Genomic DNA, 22384 nt, shown 5'->3' on the forward strand with positions numbered 1-22384 from the left:
CGTAACTCTGCCCTACAAAAGCTGGACTATGCAGAAGGTATATAACCAAAAAGATGCAAATTTGTGTAGAAAAGGAAGGAGCAGGCAGTAGTGAAATGTGTCCAAAGTCCATTCCTTGCAGCCAGACCTTAGAAACCTGAATGAGGAAAGGAATGCACCTTTACACTGGTCCACAGAATTGTTCTGTCACAGGGAAAGAGAAGCTGAAGCACGTCCTAGCTATCCTAGAAACATTTGGGGGGTGGGGGGTACTGGGGCATCCACACATTCCCACTCTGCTGGTTGATACTGCAGGTTTTCAAATGATGTGCTGAAGTAAGCAGTGCGCTCATACCTCAGACTCAGGAGAGACAAAGGAGACTCAGGAGAGTCTCCTTTCTATTTTGTTTTGTTGTCCACAACGTGCACAACACACACAACAAAATTATCTAAATGTATGACAACATTTTAACATTGTCAGTATAGCACGCACAGTGTGAGCAGGCTGGGCCTTTATTGTGTAACCACTTCTGAGCTGCTGATGTGCTTGAAATTTTCCCTTTACCATAACAGGCAGCTTAGCTTTAAAGAAATGGTTTGTACGAGAGAATAATGCAGGATGAAGAAATAGGACAAACAAATATATTTGAAACTAAGGTAAATTAGCAATGCCTTGTAGATTAGGTGCAAGCCCACCGTCTTCGAGATTTGACTTCATCTCCTCTCTTTGCCACAAGCTTCCTAGATGCCTCAGGAAAGTCTCCATTGTTTGAATGATTTTTATCCCCTTTAGCAAAATGGCAATTACAATAATCTCTTCTTCGTGTTGACTATTTCAGACCAGTGCTTCTTAAGTCATGCTAAGGACTTTTTGTATGTACAGTAGGACTTTGATGTTCATTGACATTTCTATGAACTTCTATAGCTTTATCATTTTGTAGCCTTTACTGTAGGTCCTTATTCAATGTGAACTTTAGCTTATGCATGAACTCTTGTTCTTTCATACATAGAACTCTTGTTCTAAACATACTGAACATCATCTTAAACGTTTTTTAAGAGTCTATGAATCTAGCACCATAATGATGAAAGACTGTTTATTGGCAACAAAAATCTAGTGAGAAAAAAGACTATTTATTTTGAAAGAGAGGATTCTTAATTGCAGATACTTTCAGATTTTTAAACTGTACTTTCTCAAGCCACTGACCTGCTTTGGAAGAGTTTTAAACATTTGTCAAAAGAAAAAGACATGTTTTCCATGGAATTTGACATTGTATATCGAGTACAAGGGAAGCAAAAATGTTGTCTGCTATCTCCTTGAACCTTTTTCCTGCAGCGTCAATCTGATGAGAAAAACTGTGTCTTGAAGACAAAAAGAAAAGGGGTTAAGAACAACACAAGAGATTGATTAACCCTGTGTTGTTATCAAGCAAGTGTCAATAACAAAATGCTACTGGGCTCCTGCATTGTTTCCTTCTAAATTTCCAGTCTCACACCTGTCACACCTCAAGATAACTATCCATCATGGAGTCAAAGTGGCAAACGACTGTGTGGTCCCTTGATAAGGAATAGTGACACAATTTGTCTCCTTCTCCTCCCACAGATTGCAACTAATGGGCTAACAGCAGGTTACAATAGCACAAGATGGATTTGAATGACTGTCAGTGCTAGAAAGCAAGCACAGCTGCAGAATAGCCTAAAGAAACACTTCAGCTGCGATGAAAATCTGAAGTAACATACAAAATTGGAATCTAATCAATCGCTTTAATAGGATTTATTGGTAGTCTTAAAAGTTAATTATTACACATATTGGAGGGTTATTTATGATACATTCCACCCTGTTTAATGGCAAACTTATCACAGAAGCCAAGACACAGCTCCTGTATAGCAGATAATATTACAGTAGAAGCAAGTACAGTAAGATGGAGAATGTCAAAGACTGCCAAATGCCTATCTGGGACCACACAGCATTTTCCAAAGGGATTCTATGGCGTGATATTAGAAAGGTTGAGTTTGTAACATGCGAAATATGAAATCAAATGTAAAAATAGCTAAACGAGGAATTGGGAACAAATTCAGCTCTGATTCGATGATTTTTCATTGGAGCTCATTTTATTTAGGGTTAGAACATACCTTTTCACAGCAATATCTTCTTAAGATTTATTTAACCCTCTTCTTTCCCCGTCTCCCCATGCTAAAAATATTTATATGTATTAATATATATTCATAATGAGGATTGTGTTTCAATTAGCTAGGCCCAAGGAATAACGTTAAAGTGGATTGAGAGGGAAAGTACATATCAGTGATTTCAAAGAAAAACAGCTGTTATGGTAGAGTTATCCATAAACCAGAAATTGCAGATGCAGTAAATTCAGTCTCGTGGTTATTCTGAAAAGAAATCCTACTATGTTAAGATATGATAAATTCAGAACCAAGGTGGTCAAACAGCCTTAAGTCTCCCCTATAATAAGGCCGTGAGAAAAACTCTAAAACCCAGTCTACCTTCATGTATGACTTTTTTCTTCAGGCTCACCTCCAGAGCTAAGATGATGTGGGGAAGCAGCTGGAGCAGTTGTCCTGGTCTTCAGATCTTCAGCTGAAGCAAGCTGCCTTAGCTCCACTAAAAATCTGTGCATCCGTGACTTCACTCAAGCTGGGCTGTGCCCCTTAACCCCTCTGTAAGTGAGGCAGGAAGGAGTTAACATTAATGTGCCCTATTAATATGGAAACTGTGTGTTAGTGCTGGATCTGTCTCTGATCCTTGTGTACTCAGTTGCTGGAGCATACTGTTCACCTCTCTTCTCAGCCTGACTTCAATTTAACACCTTCCATTTCGGATGAGGGCCATGCTGAACAGAAGCCAACAACATCTGGATTGCATGATACTAACATGCATGTAGGAAGGTAGGGCCTTAAAAAAATCCCCAGGAAGGCTTCACACCTGAAAATGATTGTCTTCCATTTACTAGTCACTCTTTCACTTTGATGCCTTTTGTTCTCAGAATACCAAAAACTGCAGATGAAAAGGGCTTCCTCCGGGAAACCGACGTAGTACAGTTCCCAGAGGTATGCTGTTAACAGAGTATGGACTGAGGCAGAATATTCCCAGGCTGCAGAGATCTATGAGATAAGCAGGTGGTTTGGGCGCTGGGCTCAGCTTATAACCTGCTGTGAAAAAGACATGGCCCTGCCTATTTTGTTAACAGTGCAGTAAGCAGGCACTTTTGCAGTGCATCATTACAGAGAAAGAACTGGATGACCTTGAGGACTGAAGATAGAGAAATGTGATGAAATTTAATAGTACAAAGAGCAAGAGCATGAACTTGAGGGCTAATAACAGGAATCCCTGCTATCAGCTGGAGTTCATCAGCTGGAAACAGTAGAGCAAGAGAAAGAGTTTAGTGTACTAATTGCACACAATATGATTATGAGTTGCTAATACGGTGGCTACAAAAATGCTGGGGTGAGGTATTTCTGTAAAAATACAGAGGTATTCATTCCATTGTGCTAAGCACTAATGAAATTGGGATATTGTTGTGATCACGTGGGTAGAACGTTTATCCAGACTGGCACATGAACAGTGCAGGCCTGCTAAGACAGACAGGGAAACCAAGAGCCTGTTTCCTGAAAGGGGATGAAAAGGGTCTGGCTTCTTTTACTTGGCAAATCTGGGGCTGAGAAGCGAGGTGATTGCAATCTATAAATACATAAGGAGTAGAGAACAACTTATACTAAAGGATAGTGTTGGCACAAGAACAAATGTATGTAAACTATAATGAGTAAGTGTATGCTTGTAATCAGAGGACTATTCCTAACCCTCACCCCTCCTGGAACCACAGATCTGAGGTTCAGCCCTTTGTCAAGGCACGTATTAGGAGCATGGCCCGTATATGGGGTCAAGGTATGGTCCACTGGGCGGTCGGCAGGGCAGAAGCTGCCAGAGAGGGAGATCCCAAGGCTGTGGTAGAAGAGAGGAAGATGGACTGGTGAGGGAAGTAAAGACAGCATATGCGTTTCCTTTCTTCAGCAAATCCCTTCCCATCTTCCTGCCTTATTCCCACTATTCTGAGTGTATTGAACTTCCTGATAGTCTGGAAGTACAACTAAAGTCTAAACTCATTTCAGCTTTAACTGAGCCAAAAACCTCCTGGGAGCTGATCTTTCTATTTCCCAAGTCCCACTTACTACACGACGATCCCAATCCACTTAAGGATGCTTTAGCTAAGATTGTCTTGGTATTTGCCCTCAAAAGTGACAGTAAGATTCCAGCCCTTACCTTCTTTTCTGAACCTATTCAAGGCAGGACAAAAGTGTGACCCTGAAAAGTGGGGAAGGAAAAAATATCTTTTTGAATTAGGTTTGGAATTAAATCAACAATCCGTTTCCTGTGTGCTATTTTAACACCACAAAGAATAAAATTCTACCTTGTGTGTATGATATGATAATACAAGTAGATTGCACAAAAGAAATCAAAGGTTCAGTCTGGATGGGACAAATGAAACAAACAGTAACTATGAATTGGTTCTCAAAAGCACTATTAATGCTTCATGTGAGCTATGCTGATATCCATGTGACAAACAGCAACATCATGGGATAAATGAAACGCATCACATAATTTTGCAGTTTATCATGTCACTTTGACCACCTCGGTCTGGCAAGCTGCATATTAATTTATCTCTGTTGAAATTAATTCTGCCATTCCTGATCTCAGGATAAATTCAGATACACAGTATTTTTAATGGTGTGCAGAAGACATAAAGAGCTCTTTCTTCCTCCTTTGAAATATCCAATTTTCTTCCCCAAAGCTGACAAAAATCAGTAATTGGTCCTGAAAAGCTACCAAATTTAAAACCTGATTCATCTCAACTCTGCATAGTTAAGAAAGGCTTTTTACTGGGAAGAAGAATAGAATCTCCTCATATGAGCGAGTCTTGATTTATACCTTCTGAAGGGCTCAGGGAAAATTGTAACATTGCTGTTTCTATTTGAACTATTTTGTTGGGGTTTCTTAGGGTAGGAAAGAAGTTAAGATGCTATTTCCGTGGCAGAAATCCCTGTCAAAGCAGAACATTTCTGTTTTCTTCTGTGTCCCAACCTGCTGGACTCTCCACTAAGACAGGAGAAAGGCTATAACATATACTGTGCAGAGTACATAGTATGGACATCTACAGATAACCTGCATAAGTCAGTTACACCTTTGCTACTCGTGACTAATGTGCCTATCTATCATAACCTCTTTCAGACAGAGCTTCGTATTGCTCACACTATCTTTTTCTTTCCCTTTCTTTCACAGATATTTACACCTATAGCTATAGGCAGTTGAACAGCACAGTACAACAATTACAGATACATGAATTATGCTTTGCACATTCTTTGATAAACTGCCTCGTTTATAGACAGTATTAGAAAATGTGTATTTCAGACTTAGAATACCTTTTTATGTCCCACTTTTCTGGATGGATGTTAAAAAGCCATAAAAAGGGTTTTTTAAGCATTATTACTGGTAAGCCATTGCACAGTTAACATGGGCTGTATTGTAGCAATAGAAACTCTAGGAAAACATCTTCTCTTTCTGTCTCTTTCTCTCTTTAAATTTTATTTATAGCCTTGCAAATACTTGCATTCACATAACCCGCCTTTGCCGACTTGCCAGAAGATTAATGATATCACAGTGTTCTTGAGAACAGAAATGTGTCTACCACTGTGTTGAATAATCTCTCCTTTCACACATTAAAAGTGAGATGAAGCCCGCTTTAGAAAGAGAGGACAATGTGTCATGTAGATTTGGCATACAGGCATACAAGAGGAGCTGTCCCCAATTGCTAATTGTTACACATGAGTTCTGCTACATTAATCAGCACTTCTACTTTTTTGGCGTGTTAATTGTTTGGGACAGAGGCTGAGTCCGTGTGAGGAGCACAGAGAACATAAATTCCTGCATCACACTGCGGAAGCTAAACCAGTACGAACAAGCACTAAATGGAGAACTTCACTGAAAATATGTTTGGTGCTAGCAACGTGCCCTTAGTGCCGAGTCTTATCGTTTTCTGTGAGAAAACTTTAGCCTCTAGCACTTGGTAGGCAGGGAAGGCCACTCTTCTGATAACTGTGCCTGTTTACAAGCTGTTCGCTGAGTAAAATCGGAGAACAGGTCCTAGTGTGATTTTTCTGCAGGGGTTATATTGTCTAATTCTTTCACATAGTTTTCCTTAAATGATATACCTGAAAAGTACATTTGTCTTTGAGGGCTGGGTTTTGAATTGGTTTTTTTTTTTTTAATTCTTCGCAGCTTTTGCAATACAGTGGTGGTAGGGTTTTTAGCTTTTGCTCGTCTATGAATGCAAGGAGAATATTCTTGTCCCTTTTCCATATTAATAATCCCTGGTCTTTATTTGTGGAGATTTCTCTCTAGTATTTTTGGATGGTTTCCCTCTGAAAAAAATGTTCCTGTCCTCTTCTTTGTTGTAAACCTGGTTCCACTTTCTGCGTATCTCTCTCTTGTTTCCTTTGACCTTTTCCTCTTTATTTCTCTCTCTCTCTCTCTCTCTTCTTTGTCCGTGTTGGCAATAGTCTTTAGCTTATGCTGTTTTATGAATCTTCTGCTTCTTCTCGTTTCAACTCTCTGGACCTGATTTGCAAGTGCTGTGTTCTTCCGACAGTCGTTTACACATGTGCAACACAGGTGTAAAATACTACCATTTTTATTTATGCTGCTTGTAAATGTCAGTAAAAGAGAAAGGAGAACCTGTCCTTCCTAGAGTGAATCAGCAGACTCTTAGGAGTGTCAGATGAAAAAAATCTGCGCGAGTCACCAGTCATTCCTAATCCATGCCTGATCTATCACAAACTATCTCATGCTATTGCTTACCCTTGCAGCTTTCCATTGTTCCCAAGAGTTTCTTTAATCCAGATTTTTCTTTAAATGAGAGGATGTTTCACTTTGATATTATTTTTTTTTACATCTTCCAGACCCCAAGAGAACTGAGCTAAAAATACACACGTGGAGTCAGGTATCCACATGTAGTGTTTACCCCCCTGAATAGCGAGCAGTACGACAGTGGCTGAAGGTGGAAAGAGAAACCTTGCACATATATTTCCCTTTAACAAAATAAGTACACCATATTTTGCTTATTCTGAAGCTTACCTGAATTCACCCAAACCTCTTTAAGCCTAAAGACTTGGGGGGGGGGGGGTGAAGTTCTGACTATATTTGGGGGTTTGTTGAGTGAGATGTACTCCAAAAACTGTTTTTCCTCTCATTTTTTCCACTCACTTCAGGAAACCACAATCATGTAAAAATCTGCAGGAAGCATGAGGTGAACTATTCAGTCACTGAAGCCCAGAATCGGATTGCTTCAAGTGCTGGGCAGGGGCTCGGGTGGTACCAGCACCGCTCGTGCGATCTCCCTTGCCACCCATGACACACTGTAAGCATACTAGGAACGTGAGTTATTCGGGGATCTTGTTAGGAATGGTTCGAGTACGAGGCCGCCCTGCCCATTGCTGCTTGCATGCGAATAAAACAGCGATTCAGAGCTAGGTAAGTCCAACAGTCCACAGAAGGCTATCTTATAAGCAGAGGTATTATAAGCTCTCCTTTGTCACAGTGGTATTGTTAAGTTACAGCGTTCCACTAGATATTTAGCTGTTACACGTTTTACCACAGGCTGCCTCTCTAAGCTGCTTCTTCGTATGTGTGCTCCTGTGATAAATTTTATCTGTGCTCAGCTGGACAGTTTTAACCATGCAGCTGCATAGTGGCTTTTTATCTATCATAGCACCCCCCCCAAAATGCAACATTTTTTGGACTTAATTTGTGTTGTGGCATTTCTGTCTGTAGATGTGGAGTCAGCAGTTTATGTTCCCAGAGGAAGTTTACATGGAAACAAGGAGCTTAGCCACACAATAAAATATGGCTGAGATAAAAGCAATAACAAATTGTAATTAAAAAGTATTAGTGGCTCTCTGCTTCTAAACAGCAAAGAAGATCTGATGTCTGTTTTCTCACCAGTCTTGTTTCAACCCGCATGTAGTCGTACTAGTGGTATATGCAGCTATCTTAAATGGCAGCTGAATCCGTTTTTCTACATTTCCATTCACACTTTTAAGTAAAAATAGCTCTCAGTAAGGACTTCTTTTAAAAGGACAACTGACATCATCAGAGAGAGAGTGTGGAAACTCGAGATTTTAAGGCGTTTTGTCTGTGACCAGTGATGGCTTAATATCTGTGTTCCTCTCTCCTCTCTCCTATTTTTTTGATATCATTACTTGATTTCCCTTTTCAGTGTCCCTCTAGTAGCTTTCCCATTGATGGTAGTTGTCAGAATATTTATCTAGTGTTTGTTTTTTTCCATTTCACAGTTCTTATGTCAAAACATCTTCCTGCAAAGTTCCCTGTGGTTTGTCTTCTAACAAGGATGTTTTAAACAGGATGGATAGTATCATCATATAAGTTTCCAGTATCCCTAATAGTGAATTTTGGACTTCATCTGCGAGATTAATTTCACTTTTTACATGTTACTTTAGTTTTCTTCTAAATGGAAATGTTTCTTATCTTCTGTGTAAAGATATTTGAAGTTACAAGTGATTTGTTACAAGTTTTCATTTTTAAATTTTATCATCCAAGAATCAATATTGCAAATAAAATTTTGCCAGCCGTTTGTCTGTCCTTTGGATTTCAGAACAGTAAGGAAATAACTCAGTCATTTGAATAGCACCGACTTATTTCTGTGAGTATTATCTTTGGATACATCTTTGGGAATGTTAGTCTCTGATGGTTTTTCCCGATTCCATCAAATTCATGAGGTCACATGTCACTAAACAGAGAAAACGTTAAAGTCAATCACCTGAAACTCTGTATTTTTATAGATTTTTTGTTACGATATATTCGATACTTATTTCTAATTTGGATTCGTGCAGCTGCCAAATTTGCACCCAAGAGTGTAACCACTCTGAGGTAGCCTACCAAAATATATATTCTTCAGGTACCAATATGTATGAATGTGTATACATAAATATATTTAACTCAATAAATATTCCTTTAAAATACCTCAATATTTAGCCTATCCTAGATATGTATTTACCCAGTCTACCTTCCATGTTTACCTAAGTGATTAGAAAAGTCTCTTGGGCAAACAGTGTAGGTTTTATAACCTTCCATGGAAGTTTTTGTAAATTTGCTTTTTGAAGAAAAAACTCACTTTGGCTTCTTACTCTGTTAATTTCCTTTACTTTTTCATTTATGAAATTTCCCTCCTTGTCCTTCAAGGGAAACAGGATAAATGAAAAAAAAAATCACAGTGTCAGCATGGTTTTGGATGGGGATTCAGCAAAGGATTTAAACACAGAAGTAGCCCCACTGACTGCACTCGGAGTTACCATGTGCTCAGAGAAAGGTGTATACTCACATTCCTTGCTGAAGTAGGAGCTGCTGTGATCCCTTGTGCTAGTAGACAGCAAATAACAGCTTTATATTAATAACAATGAAAGAATGGAAAAACTAGGAAAGTTGTCGGAAAATAGGAAAAAGGTGTCTTTGTCTAAGAGTTCAAGCTCCTTGCATAAACATAGATGCTGTAGATATAAAGCCTTAGGTGATTTGATTGATTTTTGATGCATAGTAAAGAACTTCTGAAACTCTCTTTATTTTCCTTTCTAGTGAAAGTAAGGCCATACCCCATGGGGAAGAACAAAACCTAAACAAAACAAAATATCTCTAAACTAGCACCATATTGAACAAATAAAACATGCGAGCTTGCTGTTCAAAATATGTTTAGGCAGGAATTGTGGAGAAATGTGAACATATATAGTAATGAACTTAGGGTAGAAAAGCAGTGCTTACCACAATTCAGTCTCCAAACAATAGCATTTTTTGTGGGCTTGATCCTCAAAACTGCTGGCCACTTTAAACACGGATATTTCTATTGACTTCTATGGGAGAGGAAAACAATCAGCACTTCACAGGATTGAGCCACATGTTCAGAGTAAGCACACAACAGCCGCCAGCAGTTCCAGCCAGAAATCCTGGCTGCATCTTGTTAGCCGCAGTGAGAACTTGGATATTAGACCTTGAGTGCTGAGCCTGTTGTGACTGAGGAGAAGTTACAGTATTTATGGAAAAAAACCCTGGAAATCTTGCCTGAGTTCACCTTCAAGCTCTACCAACTTACATACTACAAGCCCTTTAAGACACTTTGAATAATTACAGACAATTAAGGGATATGAGCCAAATCTGAAATCTTTGCTTATTTCTTTCATCGATAAAATGCTCAACATGGGTCAGATGGGAAACAACAGGGGGGAATCTGCATCTTATGACAGTCTTGTTTGTTAGTAGCTGTTGGCAATGGATTTTTAATAGGCCTATCAACCTTTGCATTTTGTAGCAGAAAAGGATGAAAAAAATCCTAAAAACTGAACTTTGAAGAGAAAACAAAATGTTGAAAGCCACATTTGTTGTAGAGGCCTCAAAGTAGACACTAAAAACTGGGTTCATTTTTTTGCGTTCAAGGTCTACAAGATACAGGATCTATTAGTAATAAAAGAGCGGTTTATGAATTCAAGAACCTATGTCCAAACTTCGCTCTCAACTATGCTATCTCCCCTGTAGAAATCAGTAGGAACCGAAGGCACTCTGCAGTTCCTGAAATCAGGTCATGTCTCTTATAAATAATAATCATTTATTATATTTTTTGTGCAGCTGGTTTAGAATCTTGCCATTTTTCAGGACAAAGAGCAAGATTTTGTCTTTTAGTAAACTTGAAGTAAATTACAATGACTGAACTGATAGCTCTGAAAAATATACATAGTCCCAAATAGAACCTACTACATGAGAGCAGAAGGGTCCACTAAGAACCCTGCTAAGATGATTATATTTAATTTAGGCAGCAGTATGATAACGTGAATAGAAAGAAAGTTGTGGACAGTAGAAATAAACCTAAGGCATGTATAAGCCCTATTTTCAAAAGCGTTTTGAGACTTAGGCCACTGGTGTTTGTAAAGTATCTTTGTAATCCTTGTGTATGAGAGATAAAGGAATGCAGAATATTGGAGTTAAATGTCACATATGGGTTTAAAAACAGAACAAACATAATACAGAAGATTTGCACTATGCTTGCCCCTCAATAACCAGCAATCTATTTACGGAATATTTATATTATTCTTATTAATGCACATGTGGAAGCTTTCTTCGGCAGTGGTTATTTGCAAACCATCTACAGTTTGATTCCGAATGCTTAGAAAAGCATTAGAGAGCAAAACTGCAACGCACTGATTTCATGTCCTTTAATAAAAAATTTTCTAGCTATGCAGCACAAGGTCTTCATGTACATACAGTATCTCAGAGGCATCCTCTAAAAAATAGCCGTATGTTATAAACAAATGCAGCTGTGTTTGGAGCCCCTTCTGAGCTGCATATGAAGTCTATAAAGCAACCATCTTTCACTTTTTGAAAATTACAATGCTAATTAAAAACTGCCTGGTTGATGCCTGGTTGTATTAATAAATGAGGAAGACTTTATTCTACTGAAGTCGTTTCTGAGAGATGGCACATACACTCTTGCACAACAGGATCCAGATAGAAGACTCTAAAGTTATTGTCTGTCTTTCCAATACTTCTTTGTTGTTACTTCCAAGATTTTCGTTCCAGTTCAAGACCTTGGAACTTCTAAAACTTTTCATCAGCATTTTAAAGATAAACAGATTGATTCCAGATTCTCTGCCAGTCATGCTATATCCTGTGTTAAAACTGATGATATATAGATGAGAAGAGGTTCAGGTAGGACCTAATGCACATATGGACAACATATCCTGTATTCAAAGGCAATAAGAATTCAAAATTCAGTAAAACGCTTTTGCCTTTTGAATCTTTTGGCTTAAACTGTACGCCCTCCTTGAAGAGCTACAACATAAGTCTTTGTACCTGTGGTTTTCTGTCTTTACAAACACAGAAGAATAAAAGTCATTTTAAGAAATGACTGAATATGGGAACGTGGGAGCTCAGTGATTTTATTGTTACAGATATTTATTAGGTGTATCATGTCTCAGTCCTTACTAGAAGGATACGCTCCTCAGAAGGTTGCCTGTAATTATGGCACTACCTGTTGGATATGAGATGTTAGGCTTTTGCCAAAGTGAACTTGTGATCTCATTCCTGGAAATAACCATGACATGTCTTCTTCATTAATGTTTACTGCAGTCCATTCAGAGTTTACAGCATGCCCAGATCTTTCATGTGAACCTTCTAATTGATTTTCATAAACTGACATATATTTTCACATGACTACTGGTAGACTAGTTATAAGGTACTTCTGATTTTTTTAATTAATAGTTTGTTCAAAGCACTAGGAATGTGTTCCCGATAACACATCTGATTTTGAGCACTCTATAAACAAACATCTCAAGTAGCACTGGCAACAGCAGTAGCAGTGGCAATACTCTTCATTCAATGATACATAGGATTAAGGAAGTGTTTGTGTGTTGTGCATGAGAAGCAACAACGGAGTGAAGGTTTTCCCTTATCAAGGCATCAAGACATCTTCTGCCTGATAATTGCATCCACAATCAGGCCTTTTTCAAGTACAAATGATCCATTGTGACCAGCTGAGTTTATCCTTGGCAGTCTGAACTATGACCGTTCGTTTGTAAGCCACTATGGGGATGATAAAGAAGGTAACAAATAATATGCTATAATGCCTGTAATAGTTGATATTTGGGAAAATGAAGGAAAATTTTGTTTCTAAGCAAAAGTTCACAAAGTTCACTCCAGAAAATGTGTATAACACTAAACTGCTTCATCATGTGGAAAAGAGTCTCCCACATTTTTGCACATATGTTTGCACGTTTGTTTAGTTAAAACAAATGATGATATCCTTCACCTGTAGCAAGATGAAGCTTTGCTGTATGACAAACAGCTGCTTTTGTGTTAAATCATCCGTAGCCTTTCTGAATTTATTTCTATTGCTTCAAGCCTATTCTCTTTTCTAATCCACAGCTGTAGCACTTAATTCATGAATTTAACCTTTTTAACAAGCATAGATGCTGAATTTCATTCTCCGTGCCTCAATTTCTGTGAAAGGACTTTGTGGCATTTCAAATGATGTTCACTTCTACACCTACAATAGTTGCAGAGTTTATGGGGCAGTGTCTGCACTCATAAGTCATGTAGGAAGTCAGCTGACTCTTTCCAATCACTTCGCGTCATTTCTCGGCCCAGGAAAATTTAAACAACCCCAGAGCAAAAAGCGTTGTCGCTACCATAGCTACACAGGTATCTACATCCAAACATGCAAATCACAGAATGTCTTGTGAGGTAACAGTTCTTCAGCTGCGAGAGAGCAGGTTGACTCCTGAGAGCCTGTGCTAGAGAGAAGAATGTTTTCAGCGTACCATGGGGTGGCTAGGTTGCAACACACTGGAGAGCACAGTCTGTCCACCGTAACATCAGAGTAGTGCAGATGAGGATCAGAGCTCTGGGAAACAGTGAGTGGTTAGAGTGAAACTTTATAAGACTGGCAATTAAGTGGTGATAACTGAAACGTTACAATGATAACATTTTTTCCTGCATTTGTAGTAAGCATGATAAGAATTCTGAGGATACTTTCCTTCTCTTAATTTGCGTGGAGAGCTAATGCAGAGAGGTTGGCTTCAAGGATTTTGTCAACAAAGATTTTAAATTACATAGTTCAAAGTAGTCACTGTCTCTCTAAGAAAGCTGTAGGTAAATAGCTCAAATGTGGATAATGTTCTTGGAACTAACTCTTGCCTTTTCATTAAACTCATAGCTGTTTAAATGAAAGACAGGCATGTGAACAATTACTAATGATCTTCTCTTCATAGAGTCATTTAGGATTTTAGGCCCCTAATGTGATCGCTGCATTTGATTACTACTGACAAATCAGATTATTTTTGCCAGTCATCTCTTCTTAACTTGAGGAACACTGATTTTGTTTTCTCTTCATTTTTGATTGGAGCTAAAGTTAACATGGTCACTATGTTTAACTGCTTCTGTTTGCCAACAGAAGCTAATTCAGTACACCAACAACCCCCCAGAAATTTTATATCAGAATTTGTGATTATATCACTGAAGCTGTGAGGATAACATTCAAAATTTGAATATTGCTGCAAAAACACAGACTTTACCAGTCATAGTTCTGGTGGGTCTTACAACATAGGTCTGGTAGGTCATAGGTCTCATAACAGTAACACATTGTTATTAAATATGTTTGAATAACAATAGAATATGTTTAGGAATTTAGGTATTTGGACTATCATCAGAGACTTCCCATAGCATTAATGAAAGCAGATCAAGATTTAGGCCTTCAAACTACTGAGTAATATTTCTAGGATTCCCACTGCTACAGTACATTGACTGTATATCATTGAAATATTCTTTTTCATTTTCCAAGTCTGAAAATGGAACACAGAGTTAGAAAAGCCAGTATTTTGAACTCTGAACTGTATGACCTAAGCAAAAGTTCTGAAATACTGAGCCAAGAAAACATGTTTGCTTTTCCCTAAGTGTCAATCATTTTGTTCACCAGAAATTTCCAAATATAGAATTATTTTGTCTAGTACCCACCACCTTTTGGCCAACAAGATAAATTCCTATCCCTGTAACAACATTAATTGCGAATGGAATCTTGGCATACCGTGTCAAGTCTGTACCTCATTCTTCTTTTCTTTTAATTTACCCTACATACACACTCCAGAATTCAACTACGGCATTGGCAGAGCGATTAAAACCCTTTAAGATAGGCTGAAAGATATCTCATATGGGTAAGTGTTTGAAAACACATGCTCGTTGGTGCAGCACCTCTGTATGATGTTTACTCTCCACAAGCATAAGTATGAACAGGGGCCAAATTTTTCTAAAGTTACTAATCATGTTGAGGGCTCCAGTTTTCAGATGCCCGACTTGAGGCAATTAAAGGTGAGCAGTTCCCCTTCTAAAAAGGTCCTGAGTTCAGCTTCCAAACAATGAATCCCCTAATATTATTTTAGTTCCTTGTAACTACTAGTTATACCTGGGTGTGGAATTTTTGGGACTGTTCTACAAGAGAGGAAAAATGGTAAAGGAGGAAACAGCAACTCTCTCTTTCTGCCAAGTGAATGCCTGAACATGGATTCATTGCCTTTGATGTCACTGCTCTGCCTCCTTATTTCTATAACATAAGAAAATACTTTCACAAGTTGCGTGTCCCCTGTCTATCATGGGAGGCCAAGACAGTTGTCCTCTCTGCTCAAGCTATTGAGAAGGAGAGGCGAGGTTCTTCAACTGTCTCATTAGCAGTGTTCTGCTCCTTCCTCACACCTTATCTTCTACTGGGTTTTGATGTTTCTTCCACTTGCCTCACAAACTTATACAGAAGCACTACAGAAGGAAGGCTATATGGGGGGGGGGGGGGGATTTTTTGTTTTTTGCTCTTGTCTAAATCAAAAATGACTTGGGCAATTAGACTTGTATTGAAAACCAAAAGAAAATGTAAAGTTTAGGCAGATCCATTCTATTTTGTGTTTTAATAGTCTTTGTCACTCTCCTTTAAGAATAACAGTTGTAGTGCAATGCAGGAAAGAGAATGACAAATGTTTTGTGGAAGTAAAGAAAAATTAGGGGAAGTAAAAATTGTTTAAGCCACCTTCTCACTTCAAAATGATAAAAAATCAAGTGATAGTTTTAAAAAGGCTGTGCTCCCACATTGTGATCCCTTTTGGCAGCAAGTCTAGTCTCAGAGATTCTCCGTAGCTGCAGCTGATTATTTGCTCCATCCCCTTTTACGGCCTGGATTATGTTCAAGTAGAATATGATCCTGGTTACCTCAGTAAAGCCGGTTCAGTTATTGGTATTACCATGCTCTAACAGGATCTCTGAAGCCACTTGAAAAAACATTTTTGTTTTCCCTCTCTTTTTTTTTTCAATCAGGTGATTAAACAGACCTGATTTGGAGCACAGCCAAATCAACATAACCTCATCAAAAAGGGATGGGTAGAAAGCTTTTAAACTGGTTTTGCTGATGGCAGAATTGCAGTGTGGAATCACAGCTGAAGTTAATGACGAATTCACAAGAGACTCCTGAGTCTCTAGCACGCATCCACTTTCACATCAGTTCACCACCTGAGTCATGCTGCTATTGTGTAAGAGAGGAGAGCTTTTTATTCAGAAGCTTACAACAACGATATGTTTTTAATAAAGTGACCTGTAAACTTAACATAGTTGTGAGGAATGGAATTGAGAGAGGGAACTGGGTATCCCAGGTGTGCCAAGCTTCTAGCAAAAATGGGCTACAGATAGTTTGGACCAGAAGGTTCAGGTCTCTTAAATGGCCATTTACTCTCTCCGTTGCAATGGCTAAGGTACTATCCCTGAAGTTACCAGCTGTTTAACAAGCGTTAGACTCCGGCCCACTGCTCTCTGAAGGCTGAATGGTGTTGGTACTTCTTTGGTACTGGAAACAGTCTTGGCCAAATGCTTAATAATTTTAGGCTGCTGCTGCTACAGGTGACTGCTAATGGATCTGGCTGGTGCGAAGATCACTTTTCATAAATCTCAACATTCTTAACCATGATACTTTTGGCCAGAAAAAATTCTTCCTTCCCCAGAACTTTAAACTCTGTTGGAAAAGAAAATCCACAGAGAAGATGACAGAGCAGCTTTGCTTTGTTAACTACCATGAAAGTTGGCAAGTACTATTCTGATATAAAAGAAAATGAGAAAAGGTTTAAATATGTTCTTAAAAATAACAAAGCAAATATTAAACTTGAAAAGGAAAGATACGAGTCTTGAAGGCTACCCACTGAGTTCAAAACATTATTTTTTTCTAGAAATGTAGTTACTGTACTTTGATACTCAAGAGAAGGCCCAAAGGGCCTTTCCACAAAATAGTTATTTTAGTATTAACAATTTATTGAGTCAAGACCTTTCCATCACAAACAAGTGTCTATTTGCTGTACCTGTTGGAATTCGAAGGAATAATGCATGTGATGCCTGTACAACTGAAATGTGCTTATTAACACTGTCTCACAAAGCCAGTGAGTGTTGTTAGTATGAAATGATAGTGTATGGCTTGACTGCATATATTCCACTGCTGCCAAATTACTCAGTATAAATACATCAGGTATAATGGGCATCCAGCTAAGTGAATTCTTTTCCAGTAGGAATTTCACTGAAAGTTATTTTTGTATTTTTACAACATGATCCAAAGCTCATTAAAATCAGCAAAAATGCACCTCTCAATTTCCATCCAACCTCAATGGCCAATAGAAATGGCCATCAGGCAAGTGTATAGGATCGGGTCCTAATGGCAGTAAAGTAAATCATACTGAGTAATCTTTTCAGTCATCTACCTAATATGGCAAGAGGAAGATAACTGATTGTTATTTGCTTTCAAGACAAATCTTTAGTGCAGATGATCAGCATCTTTTTGATTAATCCTCTTCTACAGGGAACAAAATATTGGTACACCTTTTCATGTTTCCAGTTAGTCAGAAATCTGGGGACTTACAGATTGTTTCAGTTTTCAGGAGAATAATTGTGGTTTTTTGTTGTTTTGGTTTTTGTTTGTTTGTGGTTCTTTTTTTCAACCATGCACGTGCTTGATTCCTGCTAGATTAAAGGGAACTGAATAAGAGACAGTGACTAAGCTCAAAAGCATAAGCTCTATCTTAAGTCAAGACATAGCCAAAAAGCTCCCTCTGGCCTACTTTCTTGAATGGTTAGAATATTACTATAGCCAGACCATGGAATATATTTGTGGTGGCTCGTATTGTCTCCATAGCCATTGTGCTGAGGGTCATGTAAACTGAGGTAAATCATTTCCCCCATCAGAGTCAGTGAGCTAAGTTGTAACAACACCGATCTGTCAGTTTTGAAACTCAAAAAGATGTATTGGCTCTGATTAAAAATGTCCTTACAGTGGTTTCTTGGGTCTGTTGGGCCATTCTGGAGCTGTGAAGTATCATTGTGCATTCTCTTTCTTTTTCATTGCAATAATTACACTTTGCTTTCATAAAAAAAAAAAGGGGAGGGGGGGGGAACCTTGACAGTTTTTGCACAATGGAATTCTTGTTTCTGTCAAGGCCTTGTTCTCTAGCACTTTATACCCAAATCAATGACTTTTGCCATTAACTGAAGGGAGCTAGAATAAGATCTTTTTGAACTAGCTGCTAAACAATATTCTAGACTTAAAGAACTTTTGATAAGACTGATTTGGCTACCACCTAGTTGAAGTACAGAGCAGAAAAGCTTTAAAGAACAAGAAAAGAACAATTTGTAAGTGTTGTTTTGAAACATGTAAATAGTGCTGTCAGTCGGTGAGGGGTTTTTTTCATTTTGTACGTGTACGTTTCCAACTGCAGTTTTAGAACATTTCACTGCATGCTACTATCAATCATCCTTAACCTAGAAATGTACTGTACATTAGTAACGCTTAATTGGCATATTTAAAGTAAATAGCTACTTAGTTTTGCTGTAAAATCTCTGGGAACAATTTTATGATACTACACGGCATTGTTTGTTCCAAGAGCAAATATTCAAGTCTTGAATGTTAACTCTGATAGGAGACAATTAGAGGTATTGAAATACTCAGCTTGCCAGGCTACCATCAAATTAAATATAGGTCATTGGACTATTACCTGTCAATGAAAAAAACTGTCTTATATTATATGCCCAAAAATGACTCGGGAAATAAGAAGGAAGGGTTAAATTTAAAAAAAAAAAAAAAAAGAAAAAAAAAGTCTTTTGACATGACCATCACAGCATAAAAGATAAACATTTTTAAAAGCAGAAAAAAAAGAAGAGATCAAAAGAGAGAGAGTGAGAATAACAAGCTGGAGAGCAGAAGGAAGAGAACAATGGCACAAGGCCAGATCCTGCTCTGAGTTACACCCAGGCAGCATCGCAGACTGACACTGCATGGGTGTAACTGAGAGCAGAATGTGCTTCCTGGTCTGCTGCTTGTTTATACCAACTTCCAAGGATCTATTTTCACATCAGGTATAAACATTGTTCTATTCACATGTAATTTCAGCATTTCTGTATTTTTTTCTGTGTAATCATAAAGGAGGGAGTTTCTTATAAACAAGCAATGTGGAATGAATTTTTAGGGGTATATAGCCAGTCCACCATCTTTTGCTAGACAGCTCTTGGCCTGATTCTCCTGTAAGTTGTCTTGTAACCGTGCCATGGACTTTCTCTCCCTCTAACAGATTTTCCCACAACTCTCTACGTGTTCTAAAATAAAGAAGTAGACGTGAGGCACATGCTACGATGTGCACTGGCAGTCAGACCGCTGTACAACTGGTAAAATGCGGATGGCACTTTCAGTACTAAGTGGTACATGATGTTTCATTTATATTTGCCAGCTGGCTAATAGTAGCCAAATGTTTGTTGCAAAGAGCGAGTGAGAGAGAAAAATAGCCATATCCTTTGGCACACAGAATAATAATAATCCTCCTCCAGAACAGGCTGGCAGTGCTCGAGCCAGAGCCATCTTTTCGACTCTGAGACACTATTAGATTCTCCACCCTTCTCTTCTAAATTCTGTAGCAGATTGTTTGGGCTAGAGATAGATGGAGACAAGAGGTCCCATCTGGTACCAGTTCCTTATTTCTTTGTAGCTCTATAATAGCTCCAGGTCTTTTCACAGTTCATTCAGTAGAGGAGGCAAACAATTGGATGAGGGGAGACAGTGCCCCCAGGTACTATACAGGCCAATCATCTTTTTCTTTTTCTTCTCTATTTCCTTTCTTTTCTTTTCCTTCAGATTGACAAGCAGTAGCAGACAGCTGCTCCACTTGTGTTCATGGCTCCATAATGCAGATCTATCAATAGTTTCTAGGCTTATTGAGATTATTTTCAGGGTTAGACACTCTACTGGGCTAGATATAGCTAGTGAGAAAAATAAGTTCTGCAGTCAGAGAATAGCTTTTGCATGTGTTTTTTTTCTTTCCTATGACTAGGTGTGTTTTTTTTTCATAAGACCCAGAACAAACCTTATCATTCTTTCGTATAGTTAAGCCTTTCCTTTCCAACAGCTTGATTCGACAGTGGAGTAAGCAGCGTATGTTTCTAGCACCTTGGTTTGAGGCCCAGGCTCTGTCTGGTGACAGTCAGTTTCTACTGTTCTGTTGCATGAGACTGGTTTCTGTCCTGTAAGTCTCTGTTTAAATACTAAGTACTATCATACAGACAGACATGGTGTATAGGCCTGCAAGATGCCCATGTAAATATGACTCAGTAGTTTTTTCATCTTTCTCTGTTCTAGTGCTAATATTCATCAATATGAGATGAATTTGGAGCTTCAGCAACACAATTCTGGCACAACAATTGGGCAAGAAACTTCATTACAGAAAAAGGCCCTTCCCAAGGAAGGTTCTGGTGAAGACAGTGAGGCAGAAGTCTTCTGGGCTCTGCAGAAAAGGTAGGAGCCAAATTACCACTACCGTCAGGTGCAGGGCAAATACAGGAACGATTTCTGTCTCAGATTTCATAGGTGAACCTAAAGAAGCTACTAGATATACACTAATATCTAGGCCCAATTTTCTGATTTCACCCCTTTGAATGAGTTGAGATAACTTTGCTATTTAGAGTAAACGGCTAGTCAGACACTGAGAATTAACGGGTCAGTTAGTCTTTCAGGTAGTTTTATTTTAAATCAGACTTTTATTGCCAAGTTAGCAGATGTGTGAATACTCTGGCAAAGCACTGCAAAAGAGGGAAAAAATAAGATAAGACTCTTAGAGGCACAGTGTGCTTCCTGGCTGAGTCTTGACCTTCCCATTCAGAAGTGTATTGGTGGAAGAAGTGATCAGCCACGTCCATGTTACCTGCACTTCATCTCACCTGCCAGTATTTGGGGGCCACTCCACTAGTTCCAGAAGGGTCTTCGTTTAAAGAGAATGAATCGGCTGAGAACTAAACAGAAAACACTTTGGGAGAGTAGTATTTGCGTGTGGAAAGAAGGAGAGGAGAAATGGGCGAGTGACAATTTAGCAAAATGGAATAGCAGACGATCGGTTGATGGACTAGAGTAGTTGTCGTCAGTCAGATGATCCCCCTTTCCTTAGCCTCTGGACCAGAGAATAGAAAGGGAGAAAGGTTCGGCTGTTCCTAGCTCTTCTCACCATCTTGATCAGAAAGGAATTCTGAAATTTAGCCATGCTAATGTTCCTATTTAAAAACTGGTTTGTATTGTGGAAAAAAAATAGTCAGAATCTATTTACTATGACAGTATCTAATTGCAGCAAGGCATAGTTTCACTATGATTTCTTTGTCAGTTAATATTGTGCGCTAATTATTCATAAAAGACCTGAGACATCGCTTAGATACATTTAAATTAGAAGATGAAAGGCTGAGAACATATTTAATGAATAGGAAATCTAATCTTTATTTTGCACACACAATTTTATCTTTAAAAAGTATAAGGTTCAATTATTTATGAGTTCTGTAACAAATATTTTGGAAGACCAAACTGTTACTGCAGTAAGAAAGGAAACATAAGCAAATAAACACAATTATGTTACAATTCAAAGAACTAGTCTGAAAGATGTGGAGTGCACCCAAAGTAAAGCTGGATGTCCTAAGGTTTAACTGGCTTGGACAGGACCTGAGTTGTTTACCACAGTGAAAGATCAGACTTCAAAAACATAACAAGCTGAAATTTTTTTGATCCTGAGTTGGCAAAAAATTTGCATTGAACCCACAATAATGTCCTTTATCAAGTGTTCAACTGCATATATGATTACCTGAAAGGGGCAGTTAAAGGGTGACTTGAAATTCTAATGTATACTACACTTCCATGCTCTGCTGTTTTCTTGGATGTTAATGACTTGTGGAAAATAGGCCTTTTCTTGTGGTCTTGAATGGCAACACGCAAGGGATTACACCTTATCAAACGTTGGGGCACGGGAGAGTGAGGGAAATACTAAATCTATTGATAAAATTTAGGACATGTTTATGCCTTTTGCTTCACAGCTAGATTTACTCTGTTTATTGACTAACATTGGCTTGTATGTGGTCTAAGTGTTGATATTTAAATCCAAGCTTAAACTTCAGTTAAAAGACACTGGTATTCTGCTAGTGATATTTTGATTATTAGAGTGAAATATGACATAAATATTGTAATATAGCCACATAAAAATCATATAAAGTAGTTAAGGAATGAATCAACATTTGTCCTCTAAGCACGACTAAAAATCCAAAGCAGTTGCTCTCTGATTTGTAGACAGTTTCCAATATGCTTAATATTCCATCGAATATATCCAATCTAATGTAGCTGAGAAGATTTTTGAAGTGAGAAAGCTAGCTATTGATTATTAAGTCTGCTGTAATGCAGTAACCCACTGAGACAAAACATTGATGGAAACAATAAGAGCTTGAGGGTACCTGGCTTGTAAAGGGTATGAATGAGGAGAA

The 22384-nt window shown here is 38.4% G+C and overlaps 1 protein-coding gene across 1 annotated transcript in view; it reads left to right on the top strand.

Moving 5' to 3' along the window:
- Positions 1 to 22384, top strand: part of LOC138060871 (myocyte-specific enhancer factor 2C) — a 566075-nt gene that overhangs the window by 327342 nt on the left and 216349 nt on the right. Inside the window, exon 5 of the mRNA XM_068926650.1 lies at positions 20235 to 20390. The gene's annotated coding sequence lies outside the window, so the exon portion shown is untranslated. The remainder of the gene's footprint in view (positions 1 to 20234; positions 20391 to 22384) is intronic.

The sequence above is a fragment of the Struthio camelus genome, chromosome Z, assembly GCF_040807025.1.
Source record: "Struthio camelus isolate bStrCam1 chromosome Z, bStrCam1.hap1, whole genome shotgun sequence".
NCBI classification, from domain to species: domain Eukaryota; kingdom Metazoa; phylum Chordata; class Aves; order Struthioniformes; family Struthionidae; genus Struthio; species Struthio camelus.